The sequence below is a fragment of the Heterodontus francisci genome, chromosome 16 (assembly GCF_036365525.1).
Source record: "Heterodontus francisci isolate sHetFra1 chromosome 16, sHetFra1.hap1, whole genome shotgun sequence".
Taxonomy (NCBI): Eukaryota; Metazoa; Chordata; class Chondrichthyes; order Heterodontiformes; family Heterodontidae; genus Heterodontus; species Heterodontus francisci.
This window is the reverse complement of record NC_090386.1, coordinates 94,252,361-94,266,967: the sequence shown is the minus strand read 5'-3', so window position 1 is coordinate 94,266,967 and position 14,607 is coordinate 94,252,361.

The window sequence follows — 14,607 nt, the reverse complement described above, 5'->3', positions numbered from 1 at the left end:
CGAATCAGTGGAAAAGGTACCTGCTAACAGGTCATATCCTTTTGGCTAAACTAGTTCAAATTTGTCCAAAGAATTAGGAAGAGTCACATTTAGATAGCGCCTTTCACGACCTCAGGATGTACTAAAGCACTTTATTGCCAATTAAGAACTTTTGAAGTGCAGTCACTGTTATACTGTAGGAAATATGGAAGCCAGTCTAACGCTCATGAACAGCAACATGATAATGACCAGCTAATTTGTTTTTTTGTGGTGTTAGTTGAGAGATAGGTATTGTCCAGGATATTGTGGATAACTCTGCTTCTCTCTCCACAGATGCTACCAGACCTGCTGAGTATTTCCAGAACTTGCTGTTTTTATTTCAGATTTCCAGCATCTGCAGTATTTTGCTTTTATTACTGCAGATAATTTCCCTGCTGTTCTTCAAAATAGTGCCATGGTATCTTTTACATTCACCTGAATGGGAAGCTATGGCCTTGAATTAGTCAACACATTAGCAAGGAATAAATTATTTAACCTCCACTAGTATGTTAAACTGATTTCTTTGGGATCCTTGTTTCTTTCTAGAGGTCATGCACAGGCTCTAAGCATTGAGTTTGTCTCATCTCTGTAAGGTGTGGTTGTATGGATGAATCACATGAACTAGTGATGTCAAATGCTTGTTGTATTTATTCCCAGCTGAGCTGCTTGTTGATATAGATTCGTCAGAGAAAATTAGACCAAAGACACACTAGTAGGCGATGGCTGCATTCCATGTACCAAATTAATTAGATATAGGTTCAATCGCATTTAGATCTTGCATCCCCACATGTCGCCTTGATGGCATAAAGTGGGATCTAAAAATAAAAACAGCTGTCTGACCTGCAGAAGAAAACTCCTGGCCTGTGCCCTGCATCCCCAACAACTCCAGAATAGTGCTGTAAATAGGGCAAGAAAAGTTCCCTCTGTAAGGCTTAGTTGTCCACTAGATACACTCCGTAAGCGATCAAAACTATAACAACAGGGTATGTTAGTGATAATGAATGAGTGAAAGGTTATTTCAACTTGGGATTCTGTCATGCCCGTATTATGCTGCCACCTGACAAACCCAAGCACTGAAACATGAGAGCCAAGGGCAGGAAACAACCATTCAGTCCGTTGAAGCGTGTCCCAAATCTTCCTGCCTACCATTCAGCTTTATCTCACATATCCGTACTATTTTTGTCTTTGACTTTGCGTGGTAAGTCGTTCCAAACATTTGAGTAAAGAGGGTCAATTTTAACAAGGAGCGGGTTTCAAGTAGGCAGGGTGAGTGCAAAACACATTCGCTAGTCTAAATTTAAGGCCTGGGCTCTTTTTAATTTCTGCGCTTCATTTAAATGCCATTAGTCCACTCACTGCCTGGAACAGGAGTGAAGAGGGTGCAAAATGGCTGCTTTGAAGGGAAGGTTTTTGTCACTCATCAGATTCCAGGTAAGTAGCAGGGAGGGAATTTTGGGAAGGTCTGTTGGGAGTCCGAGGTGGGGAAACCATGACTTTGTTTGTGCGGTCCAGAGGATCATTCAGGCTCCACACAGGTAAGTTCTAGAAGGGCTCTTCCATCTTCAGACCAGCTTCTGCCTGACAGGAAAGCCGCAGTAGCTTCTCCTCTTGGGTCCCAATTAGTATTGGGGCGTAATAGGACACCAATTTGAATGAGTTCATGAGGCTTCTTCCTGCTTTAGGCAGGCATCTCATCCGGCTGCAAAACCCTGCAAGTTAGCATTGCAGAAGTTAAATTACTTGCCCATTTATAACTGCCCACCTACCTGGTTTCTGCCGGACGAGTCGGGGGAAAATTGAATCCAGGCATTTTTTTTTAAGATCTGCTCTAAAGTTATTCATAACAAAGTATTAATTGCCTGTGATGTCCTGAGAATATGAAAGTACTATGTAAGTGCAAGTTCTTTTTTTTTCTCACTCATTTAAATTTAAGTTTCTCCTCTACCAGGTTAATTTCGAGTAATATTTAATAGGAAATGAAAGGGGCCAGCAGAAAATGTGGAGAATAGTCCAATGTCCAACCCTGAGCAGTTTGATTACCGTTCTCAGTAAAAGGGTCCCCTTGCGAATGATGTGGTTTTATTCTTTATGTAGTTCCATACTTCTGCAGTACTTTTAATAATGCTAACATACTTTTATCAATAAGCCCTCCAGTAACTTATTAGAGGAAATCATTACTGATGTGGTAAACTCATCCTTACATGCACATACTCGCATCATGTTTCCCAGCTAGCTTTGGTTAAATTATCTGCATACTGCATCACACTCACAAACAGTAAGACGATGCATTCTACTTTCTGTTCAATCTGCACCGATGGATAAAATGGTGGATTTTAAAATACCAATAAAAGTATCCCGAGCAGATCACACAGTTGCATTAAAGAGTGCAGAAAGAAGAAAATGGAATGTACAGTTTTATTAACAATCCAGAGTAACATATCAAAGGTCTGCAACAGAGTCAGCAAAGGCATTTTGTATTAAAAGGTGTGTAATTTTTAAGTTGGTGAAATTGCCTTAAAAAACAGGTTGCAAAGGCTCATGACCTAAAATATCAGTTTAGCAAATATTTAGAAATTTGTATCTGCGTCTTTTAATTTTGTGTTAAACGAAAGAGGGATTTAAACAGTCACATGATTTCTTACAAGCGGAGAGTTCCAGAAAGTGTGCAGGGGAGATGGTGGCGTAGTGGTAATGTCACTGGACTAATAATTCAGAGGCCCAGGCTAATGCCCTGGGGACATGGGTTCAAATCCCACCACGGCAGCTGATGGAATTTAAATTCAATTAGTTCATAAAAAAATCTGGAATTGAAGGCTAGTCTCAGTAATGGTGCCATGAAACCCATCTGGTTCACCTAAGTCCTTTCGGGAAAGAAATCTGCTGTCCTTACCTGGTCTGGCCTACATGTGACTCCAGACCCATGGGAATGTGGTTGACTCTTAATTGCCCTCTGAAATGGTCTAGTGAGCCACTCAGTTCTAGGGCAATTAGGGATGGGCAACAAATGCTGACCTTGCCAGTGATGCTCACATCCCATGAATGAATTAAAAGAAAATAACCCCTTTGAGGAACCGTTATGGTACATGAGGTAAAGAAAGGGTGTATTTGTTGGCATTCAAAGGGAACCTGCCCAGAGAATAACAATTTAAAGCACCTGGCAGAAGATATCTCTCTTAACACCATAAAAACATGACATATCTAAGGAAAAATGTTTGAAGAGGAATCTGTTCTAAAGATGCATTTAACAAAGTACCCCTTTGAACCTGCTACTCTTCCACTGTTCACTCCACCAAAGCACTCATTCAACTTTATAGTCCTTTGAATGCTTAGCATGCACAGCCTGAAATAGCGTAGTACACATATAGGGTGAATGTTACAGTTGAACTGCTGTTGCATTGAAATCTTGATGGTGCTTCAAACAGAAAATGCTGCCTTGTGATGATCCAGAGCCTGCAAACGTAATTGTTTTCGGCCATGCTAGGTGTGTGTGTCAGAGACTTCATGAATGTTGGTTGCAGGCAGTCCAGGAATGAGGTCCCTGAAATTCTGTGGAAGTGAGTTAGAGAAGTGGGCCCTCTTTGGCAGTGATCACTTCAGGAGCTCAAGCAGAGCAATAGAGGGAGAATAGGAGGAAGTGGCAACCAGAGTGAATACCACCCATATAGAGCATAGTATAAGCAGTTCAGGGAGAAGTTTAATGGCATTACCAAGTCCAGCAAGATCACAGAATTCACCAACACCGTCAATTAATACAATGTACCAGGCTACATACAATTACCTACCCCTTCACATTGTCTAAAAGTACTTTCCGTGCTTTCTATTAATTTGTGCAGTCGGGAAAGGACATCCAATTATTTTGCAGCTGGGGCCAGATACATATGTGTAAACCAGTGAGTACAATTTTACAAAAATACAACTTCCAATACACTGAAAATCCGAGTATTAAACACTCAAATTCAAACTCCCATTTCTTCTGCACCCCACGCCAACACCCCCCCCCCCACCCCCCCAAAAGAAAAACTGATTATTTGATACAGAAAGGCAATATCACAGAACAATTCCTAAGATCCACAAACAAAAATAATTCTGTGCACTTTTCATGCCAATTTTTTCCCCATCTTTCTTTTCCTATCATCACCCTATGCTTCTTTCACAGCATTTAAAGTCCTGCCTGCTTCTTACCCATTCCCACCCCAAGTGTGCTCAGCTGCCAAATCACCTGTCACCTATGCAAACAAGACTAAGACCTGAGTAAGGACACTTGCTGACTACAACTTCAGTGGAACCAAGTTTTTAATAACCCTGGAAATGGGGGCTCTTATTAGGAACCCCATTGTGTAATCGAAAGAAGACAGTCACTCCTTTATAAGTGGAGAATGAAAGCAAGAGAAAGGTTGGAAAATGTCTTAAAATCCTCTCTACAGAACTCCACTTCTGTCAATGGCACAAATCCCAGCCATCATGGAAACCCCTATATATATATGGGCAGGTGGATGAATCACAGGTTGTGCTGGCATAAACAGAGAAAAATTACATACACATGGCTTCACTCAAGAACTGCTGGGTTGTTATACCATTAATATACTGGAGTACTGTGCAACAACAACTTGTATTTAAATACAGTTTTTTAAATAAAAAGCTGTCCTGTTACGTTTCACAAAAGATACTAACCATAGAAGGATACTAAGTCAAAGAGATGGGTTTTGAGTGGATTGAGTAAGGTGATGTGGGACAAGAAGAGCCAGAGAGGTCTGGGAGTCCCAGAGAGTATGGCCATGGTGGATGAAGGCTTCGTTCCTAATGGGGCAAAGGAGAAGGAAATACTCACCTTGTCCATGAGACACATCTCCTGCTCCCTTGACCTCATTCTCACTAAAGTGCTCGGCCCCATCCTGACTGTCATTTCAAGAGGTTCCCTCTCCTCAGCTACTGTTCCTTCAAAACCACCCTCATCACCCCCTCCTCAAAAAATCCACCCTTGACCCCTCTGTTCTTGGAAACTACCAGTCCACCTCCAACCTCTCTTTCCTTAAGTTCTTGTATGTATTTTCACTTCCCAAATCCTGCAACTCTCTATTTGACTCTCCCCAATCAGGTTTCCATCCCTGCCATAGCATCCTAACCAGAGTTACAAATGGCATAAGAACAGGACTAATCCATTCAACCCCTCGAGCCTGTTCAGCCAATCAATAAGATCATGGCTGATCTGTACCCTAACTCCATTTGCCCACCTTGGCTCCATATCCCTTAATACCTTTGGCTAGCAAGAATCTATCGACAAAAGCAAAATACTATGGATGCTGTAAATCTGAAATAAAAACCAAAAAAGCTAGAAAGGGTCATCAGGTCTGGCAGCATGTGTGGACAGAGAAAAGCAGTGGCTGGAACTTTATGCACCCCCCCAAAAAAAAATCGTGCTGGGGGCGGGTGGAAGTGGGGTGTAAAATGGAGTGGGAGACTCGGGGGGCTCTTCCCGACCCACTCTCACCTCCACTGCCATTTTACGCGGGGCTGTGGCGGCAAGAAATGGCCTGCCCACTCCAGGCCAGTCAAGGCTCATAAGTGGCCAATTAACGGCCACTTAAGGGCCTCCATCCGCCATCACGGGGATTTTACTGTTAGCAGGCGGGCTGCCAGTCCTGAGAAAAGCCGCCTGTAAAAAGTAGGCGGCCTACTGACAGGTGGGGTGGGTGGGGGGGGGGGTCCTCCTGATCGGGCACCATGTGCCCGATGGGGGGCCGCCCCTGATGCCCCAACCACACCCAACACGCCCCCGCCCTCCCCCAGTTGACCCTCATTGCCTCGCTGGGGCCCAACCGATCACTCCCAGCGAGGTCCCAAAAACTTACCTCTTTTCTGTACTCTCCGTCATCTTGATCATGAAGCTGGGTTGCAGTTCCAGCAGTGGCCACCGCTCCCAGTGGTACTGTTCACACTAAGAGCCGCCGGCCTGCTGATTGGTCAGCAGATCCATTAGGTGGGACTTCCTGCCTCAATGAGGTGGAAGTCCCACCTCAGACTAATTAAGGGTCTGGGGAACTGTAAAATCTAGTCTGGATCCCCAGGCCCAGCAGAAGCGGGATTGCCACCAACTTTTCGGTCGGTGGAAGGCTCATGTCCGACAAGTGAAAAATTCCAGCCAGTGTTAACGTTTCAGGTCGATGACTTTTCATCAGAACGATGTCAGATTAAAATTAATTATTAATTTAATTAGTATCTACTGCTTTTTGTGGGAGAGAATTCCATACTTCTGCCACCCTTTGCATGAAGAAGTGTTTCCTAACTTCTCTCCTGAATGGCATCTTCTGTGACTTCTGCCGTGGTGCTTTATCCTTCCTTGTTCTCCTTGATCTCTGCAACCTTTGACAAGCCTCACATCATCCTCCTCCAATGCCTTCCCTCTGTTGTCCCATTCAGTTTGAGCATAAGAAATAGAAGCAGGAGTAGGCCTCTCAGCCCTTCGCGCCAACTCTGCCATTCAATAACATCACGACTGATAATCTACCTCAACTCCACCTTCCCCCGCCATCCCCATATCCCTGAATTCGCTTAGTGTCCAAAATCTATCTTATCTATAAAATCGTATCCAAAGCATTTCATTAGTAGATTCTTTTCTTGTCCTGCCACAGTTACCTCAGGAGTTCCCAAAAATCATACCTTGGCCCACTGCTCTTTCTTGTCTATACGCTGGTCTTTGACAACATTATCTGCAGAGCCAGCTCTCACATGTACACTGACAACAACCAGCTCTACCTCTGCACTAACACTCTCAATCCCTCCGCTGCCTCTGTATTGTCAGACTAATTGGTTAATATCCTGTCTTGGATGAGCCGCAATTTCTTCCAGTTAAATATTGGAAAAAACTGAGGCTCCCATGCAAACTATGTACCCTCCCCACTGATTCCATTCTTTTCCCTCGACATTGGGCTGCATTTTATGACTCAGCCGCCGAAATAGGCGGCGTGTGTAAAAAAAAATGCGGCTCGCATGCATGGGGACCACGTCACGAAGCCACCGCGGTGGCGGCTCATTACCATGTCCGGGGCAGGCGAGCCATTGCTAGCAACGGCGTCCAGCGCCAATGCGCTGGCGCTGTTTTTAAAGGGCTTATAGCCCTCAATCAGTATTTGCAATTTAAAGGGGAAGTTACTGTAAAGTTTTGTAAAAATGAATAAATAACCTTTCCATGCACTCTGCCATGCACCACCCCCCCCCCCCCACCCCTCACCGCCCTGCCAATGGCATATCACAACATTCCTGCCCTTTCCCCCCCCCCCCGGAATACCCGCCTTGACAATTTGACCTTTTCCCCACTCCCCAAAGTTTGGAACCTTTGTCCTTTATCCCCTCCCATCACCCCCCACCCTGACCAATCTGCAGCGTTGTAACCCCGCTTCCCCTCCCCCACACAAAGAAAGTCACCTCCTCCCCCCTTCCCACAGCTGTTGCGTCTCGTGTCCCAGAACGGGGATTCGAAGGCGCGTCATTGCCAGCCACCGGAATGAAGGTTGCAATGCGGTGGCTGAAACGCTGCGGCCTGCATTGCAAGTAGGCATTAACATATTTTAATGTGGGTCCCATCGCCGAGTGGCAGGGCGGCCACCACGAGGCCTTGCTGCTGCAACCGAGATCGGCACAGGACCTGCCACCGCCGGTGTCAGTGACATACCTCTTCCGTTGCAATCTTCATTGCCCCCACCCCCCACCAGCCACAGTTGCTGATGGCGGAGAGGCTTTAAAATCCAGCTCCTTGTCTCAGGTTTAAGCAGACTGTTTTCAATCTTGCCATCCTATAGACCCCATAAAATTCTCTTACTCCATCTCTCCAGTTCCCTCATCTCCTTCAAGACCTTCCTTACAAAACATTTTACAATGTTTACAAAGTTTTTGGTTACTCCATTTCATTACTTCTTTTGGCTCAGTGTCCATGTTTGTTTGATTATGGCTCTGAAAAACCAGGTGCATTTTTCCTACATTCCTATCTATTCCTACAGATAAGTGCAAGTTGTTGATGATGTTGATGCATGAAAGGCCAGAGACTGAGGACTGAACAGTGTTGGCTGAAATCACGAGCAAAGGTACTGAGTTGCAGGACCCAACCTTTATAAAGTGAATATAATAGCATTTGTGAACGTGATGTCATCAAATCTCCAACCAGGGTTGCCAATCCTAGCAGGGATTGGTCTGCCTTTTGGCTCCATGGGTAGTTTGTTACGATCAAGGCAGGAGGAATGCACTGTTAATTCAGTCCCACTTCTCCACAGGTCACCACATATCAATAAATTTTCCCACTTACCGAAACAGCCAATTAGATACTCTATTTTCCCCAGAATAAAACACCAACCAAGTTTCTTTAACAGACAACAAAATTATCCGTTTATTATAACCCAAATCTTAACCAATAATGAAGTAAATATATATACCCGAATTGAAAAATTAAAGTCCCGTATTTTTTATATTCTAGACCTCACAGACACTCACATACATCCAAAAACTGGTTAACTGGGGAAAAAAAAGGATTTTTGTTTACGGCTGTTACAAAGGAAGACCTGGAAAGAAGCCTGTTGTTTGGCGAGGTGTCCCAAAGTCGAATAGTTTGGCTTTCACTTGGAGTTCTTTCCAGGGAGAGGTTGATGAATAGTCTGCTTGGGTAGGCAGTCGAAGGAATTCAACTGCAGAAGGCTTCACATAGGTCTTCCATCAGGTGTGCAGCAATAGAGATTTCAGTTTTCACATTCGGTGCAAAGTCCTTTTTTAAAGATGCAAGGTTTCTGCAACCATTCAGGGTTTCTTCAAAAATACAGGCAACAGTACAACCTCATACAGCCTTTTGCTTTTCAAGAGCAGGGATTCTTCAAAGAGAGGTAACAGTTTTCTTCTGAACTCCTGGCAGATCCATATCAAATTCCAATTGCCTCTTTTAGTCCAAAAAACTGGATCTTTTAACAGTTCAAAATTAAACCAGAACTTTTTCCAGGCAAGTCTCATGCTAATCATAAATTTTCTCTTGTCACAACAAAAAATAGCTCTTAAGTCGAACCCCTTCTGGTGTTTACTTGAAATCTCCTGCTTTCCAGTGAAAACTTGCTTACTGATCAACTTTTGTTGAAGTTTCTTTCAAAATAACACCCAAAGGTCAGCCTCTTCAGTTTAAAAGTACAGATTCCAAGTTTTAACAAAAATATATGGAAATTCTGTAACACCTCCGCCATTGTTGAAATGAAAAATGAAGTGATAGGGCTTCAACAGTAAACTCCATCAGAATATTCTGGCATTCTGGGTTTTAAATTTTTCATCAAAGGCTCGTGGGTTATGATCAGTATATATCAATGTTTCTCTGTAGTTGTGGCAGACCTAGAATTCAAAATGTTTAAGAGCCAAAAATAGACCTAATGTTTCTTTTTCCATTGGTGCCAATTTAGGTTTTTGGAAAACGATCCCACTGGTCTTTCTGTGCCTGATTCATCATCTTATAACAGGACTGCACCAACCCCTAGGTCACTAGCATCAATCGCTACCTTGAAGGGCTTAGTGAAATTTGGAGCAGCCAACACTGGTTCATAAGTCAAAATGGCCTTCAGCTTTTCAAAAGATGCCTGGCACTCCCCTGACCAGACAACCAAATCTGTTAGTGGAGCAGCTACAGTGCTGAAATTTGGTACAAACTTTGTAGAAACCACACAACCTCAAAAACCTCATGATTTCTCGCTTAGTCTTAGTGGTAGGGAACTCCATCAATGCTTGTACTTTCGCTGTTCTTGGCAACACTTATCCTTGCCCCACTATATGCCCGAGATAAGTCACTCTTGCTTTTGCGAATTTGCTTTTGGCCAGCTTTACCACGAAATCAGCTGCTTATATTTTTTTAACCGTTTCCAGCTGTTTTAAGTGTTCCTTCCTGGTGTTACTGTATACCAGCACATCATCAAGATAAACTACATAGTTAGGAACACTGGCTACCACTTGATTCATTAAACTCTGAAAGGTTGCTGGGCATTTTTTTTAGCCCAAATGGAATCACTCAGTACTGGTAAAGACTGTCCGGTGTGACAAAAATTGGTATTTCTTTAGCTCGGGGTGTTAAAGGAACTTGCCACTATCCCTTTAACAAATCTACTTTTTAAGGACCATAGAAAAATTATGGCACAGAAGGAGGCCATTCAGCCTGTCGTGTCCGTGCTGGCTGACAAAACTAGCCACCCAATCTAATCCCACCTTCCAGCACCTATAGAACCATAGAAAATGTACAAAACATGGCACTGCCCACTCTGTCAATACAGTCTTCCAGGTGAGGAATTGGGTAGGAGTCTGCCTTTGTTACTGCTTTAACTTTTCTGTAGTCTATGCAAAGTCTGGTTGAACCATCAGGTTTAGGCACTAATACTATTGGTGAACTCCAGCTGCTTTGACTAGGTTCCATTAAGTGAATTTCCAGCATGTATTGGATTTCTGCTTTTACTTGAGCCTGTTTGTCTGGACTTAAGTGGTGAGGATGCTGTTTTATATGAACGGATTCTGCTACATCCATATTATGTATGGCTTTGGTTGTACATCCTGGCTTATCCCTACAGATTCTTATAAATGCTGTGAGTAGCCTTGTAGCCTTGTCGAAGAGACTTAGCAGTTGGCAGGAAAAAAGACAGAAGCGCAAGGGGAGAGCCAACTGCGAAACAGCCCTGACAACCAATTTTATCTGCAGCACCTGTGGAAGAGTCTGTCACTCTAGTATTGGCCTTTATAGTCACTCCGGGCGCTGCTCCACAAACCACTGACCACCTCCAGGCGCTTACCCATTGTCTCCCGAGACAAGGAGGCCAAAGAAGAGCCTTGTTAGATCTTCTCATTGTTCTGCATCTAAATATGAAAACATGGTGTCCAATCTTCCTTACAATTCTGTATAAGCTAACCGGATAGTAGGAGGTTCAATTTGAGAATTGTCTAGGCCTCCTTCTGCTTCATCCTCACTATCTCTTTCATTCTTCACGGTCCCTACTACCTGAGAAACCTGTGCTTGCTTATCCTCCTCCCCGTTATAATATTATTTTAACATATTGATATGACACAATCGACTCTTTTTCCGGTGATCTGGGGTTCAAATAATTTACCTTACCGATTCTTTTGACTACTTTATATGGATCACTGAACCGTTCTTTTAATGGTTCATCCTGGAAAGGTAATAATACTAACACTTCACCCCCTGGTTGAAATGTTCGGTCTTTGCATGCTTGTCTGCCCATTTTTTTATAGTGATTTGGGGTGCTTTAAGGTGTTCCTGAACCACATTGCAAGCTTTCGTGAGCTGTTTCCGGAACACGGATACGTAATCTAGTACAGAAGACTCATCCCTCTGTTTGAAAGATCTTTCTTTAATTAGTTTTAAAAGGCCTCTTATCTCATGTCCGTAAACTAATTCGAAAGGACAAACCTGTAGATTCAGTCGGTGAATCTCTAGTGGCAAATAAAAGAAAGTCTAGCCCTTTATCCCAGTCATGCGGATATTCACAACAGCATGCCCTCATCATTGTTTTGAGGGTTTGATGGTACCTTTCTAAAGTTCCCTGTGTCTGTGGATGGTATGCTAAAGACTTTAACTGTGATACCCAAATTACCCATAACTTCTTGAAATATTTTAGACATAAAATTGGAACTTTGATCCAACTGAATTTCAATTGGTAATCCATTTCTAATAAAGAATTGGGTTAACTTCTCTACCACCACCTTAGCAGTAATTGCCCTCAAGGGAATGGCCTCTGGGAATCGAGTAGCCATATTCATAATAGTGAATTGGTGTCCTGGTTTTGTTTATCGGCAAGGATCTTACACAATCTACCAACACCCTACTCAATGGTTCCGCAATAACTGGTTTGGGAATTAGAGGTGCCGGTTTTATTGCAGGTTACGGGTTTCCTACAATCTGGCACGTATGGCATGTTTTACAAAACTGCACCACGTCCTTGAAAAGACCTGGCCAGTAATAATGTTGACTTATATGTGATTTGGTTTTCCGGATCCCCATGTGTCCTGCTATAGGAATTTCATGCACAAACCTTAATAATTCCTGGCAATACTTAGGCGATACCACTATCTGTCGAATAACCATCCACTCTTCGTCTGCAGGTCTATGAGGCGGTCTCCACTTCCTCATCAGAACCCCATCTTTAACATAATAGCCTTCTGGAACTCTTTTGTCTCAGCTTCTGTCAGAGCTGATTGTGCCATTTTATTTAACTCTGGATCAGCTTGCTGAGCTGTGATGAGAAGACTTATTAAACATTTCATTTGGATTATCCAAATCCCCAAAGAAAGTTTCAGATATTTGGCTATCTGTGGTGCCAATTTTACCTCCGACACTGGAACGTGCTTAGCCATTGCTCGAGTTACTACACATGAAGGAAAAATTCCTGGAACCTTTTCTGGTAATTGTTCTGTCTCTTTAATTTCACTTGGTTTCTCTGTGACGATGGGAGAAACTAATACTTTTGCTCTGGCCAAGTCATTCCCAGGACTGGGTCAATTCCATCTACCAGCAAACTATGGACAACTCCTACAGTTACCATTCCAGACATTAGGTCACACTCTAGGTGCACTCAATACAAAGATACGGGTATATGCTCCCTTTCAATACCATTCACTAAAACTTTAGCATTCAGTGCGCTCTCCCCAGCAAAGGAGTTTGGGTTGCTCCTGTATCCCTAAGTATAACTACAGGTTTGCCTGCCTCACTTGAGGGATAGGGAGTTACTTTTCCTTTCAACAAGAATTCCCTATGACTTTCAGCTATCTTATTCTCAACCCCTACACTCATATTGTTTTTTGTATTTGGTTTTATAGCTGCCATCAAAGCTACAGCCTGATCTGCTGTACTCTCAGTCAGATCCCCTTTCTCTGCATTAACTTTGTGTACCCCAACAAGTCCCATGGGTTTACCTCGCATCTTCTAGCATTCTGAACGAAGATGTCCCACCTTGTGACAATGATAACACTTCGGCTTTCCACCCTCAGCACCTTCTTTTCTGGCCTGAGGAGGGGATCCTGGGGCAATTCCAGCTGTCCCTTCTTGTCCCCAGCTACTTGCCTTCCTTTCACTCTCCCACCTTCTATTTTTCTCGGGTTTGTGGGGGTGACAGACAAAGGGTTTGGGCTTATAAAGAAGCTCATAATCAGCAATTTCTGCTGCTTGTCTGGATCTTGAAACCTTTTGATTCTTGACATGAGTTCTCACTACTGGAGGGAGTGAATTTTTATATTCTTCCAGGAGGATTAGTTCTCTAAGGTTCTCATACTTGGCTTCTGTCTTTAATGCCCATATTCAATCATCAAAATTACTTTGCTTTACCCTCTAAAATTCTATATAAGTCTGCCCAGCCAATCTCCGGAGGTTCTGAAACTTCTATCAGTAAGCTTCAGTGACTGACTCATACACAGCGAGAATAGCCTTTTTTACCATTTCATAATCTGCAGAAGCCTCTTCAGAAAGCATGGCATAAACTTCATGAGCTCTGCCCATCAACCTGTTTTGCATAAGCAGTGTCCAGCTTTCCTTTGGCTATTCCTATGCCTCTAAGTTCCTTTCCTCAAACCGAGAGAGGGCTTGCACAAACTTAAACAGCTCTCCACTGGATCCTGGACTGGAGACGGTTCTTTCCCCACCAGAACTTTCACTGGAGTCAAGACCACACCCTTGTCTTAGTTCCATCTTTTTAAATTCAAATGCCCTTCCTTCTGTTTCACTGTCTCTTTGAAATTCAAGCCTAAGTCTTTCCAATTCCATTTCTTTTTCTTTTTCCTGGTGAAACCTAAGTTTTTTCAGTTGTAATTGAAGTTTAGCCAATTCACTGGCACTACCCTCTGATTTACTGTCATCATCTTCTTCTTTCAGTTTCAAATGTTGGGCTATTACTTCAATTATGTCTGCTTTTTTAGCACCTGATTTCAATTCTAACCCCAATTGTGCTGCCAAATCCTTTAGTTCAACCTTGGTTAAATTTTGCAGATCACTGAGGGCTACATCCTCCTTCCCCAGAAAAGTTTCAACCACTGCTACAGGTGTAGACTTTACCCAATTAACAAGAAACCTGTTTCTTTTATTTTCTGTTTTATTATTATTACTACTTCACTTACAATTGAATGTTGTCGGAGTTGAGTTTTAATCCCAACAAGAGCCTCCAGTTAATATGTTACGACTGAGGCAGGAGGAGTGCATTGTTAATTCAGTCCCACTTCTCCACAGGTCACCTACATATCAATAAATCTTCCCACTTACCGAAACAGTCAATTAGATACTCTATTTGTTCCCTGAATAAAGCACACCATCCTGGTTTCTTTATAAACAACAAAATTATCAGTTTATTATAAACCAAGTCTTAACCAATACTAAAATAAATATATATATATGTGATTTGAAAGCCCCATATTTTTTATATCCTAGCCCTCACATACACTCATACATCCAAAACTGGTTAACTGGGAAAAAAGGGATTTTTGTTTACAGCTGTTACAAAGGAATAGAAGGAATAAAAAAAACTTAGATTGCAAAGATCTGGAAGGAAGTCTGTTGTTTTGGTGAGGTGTCCCAAAGTCAAATAGTTG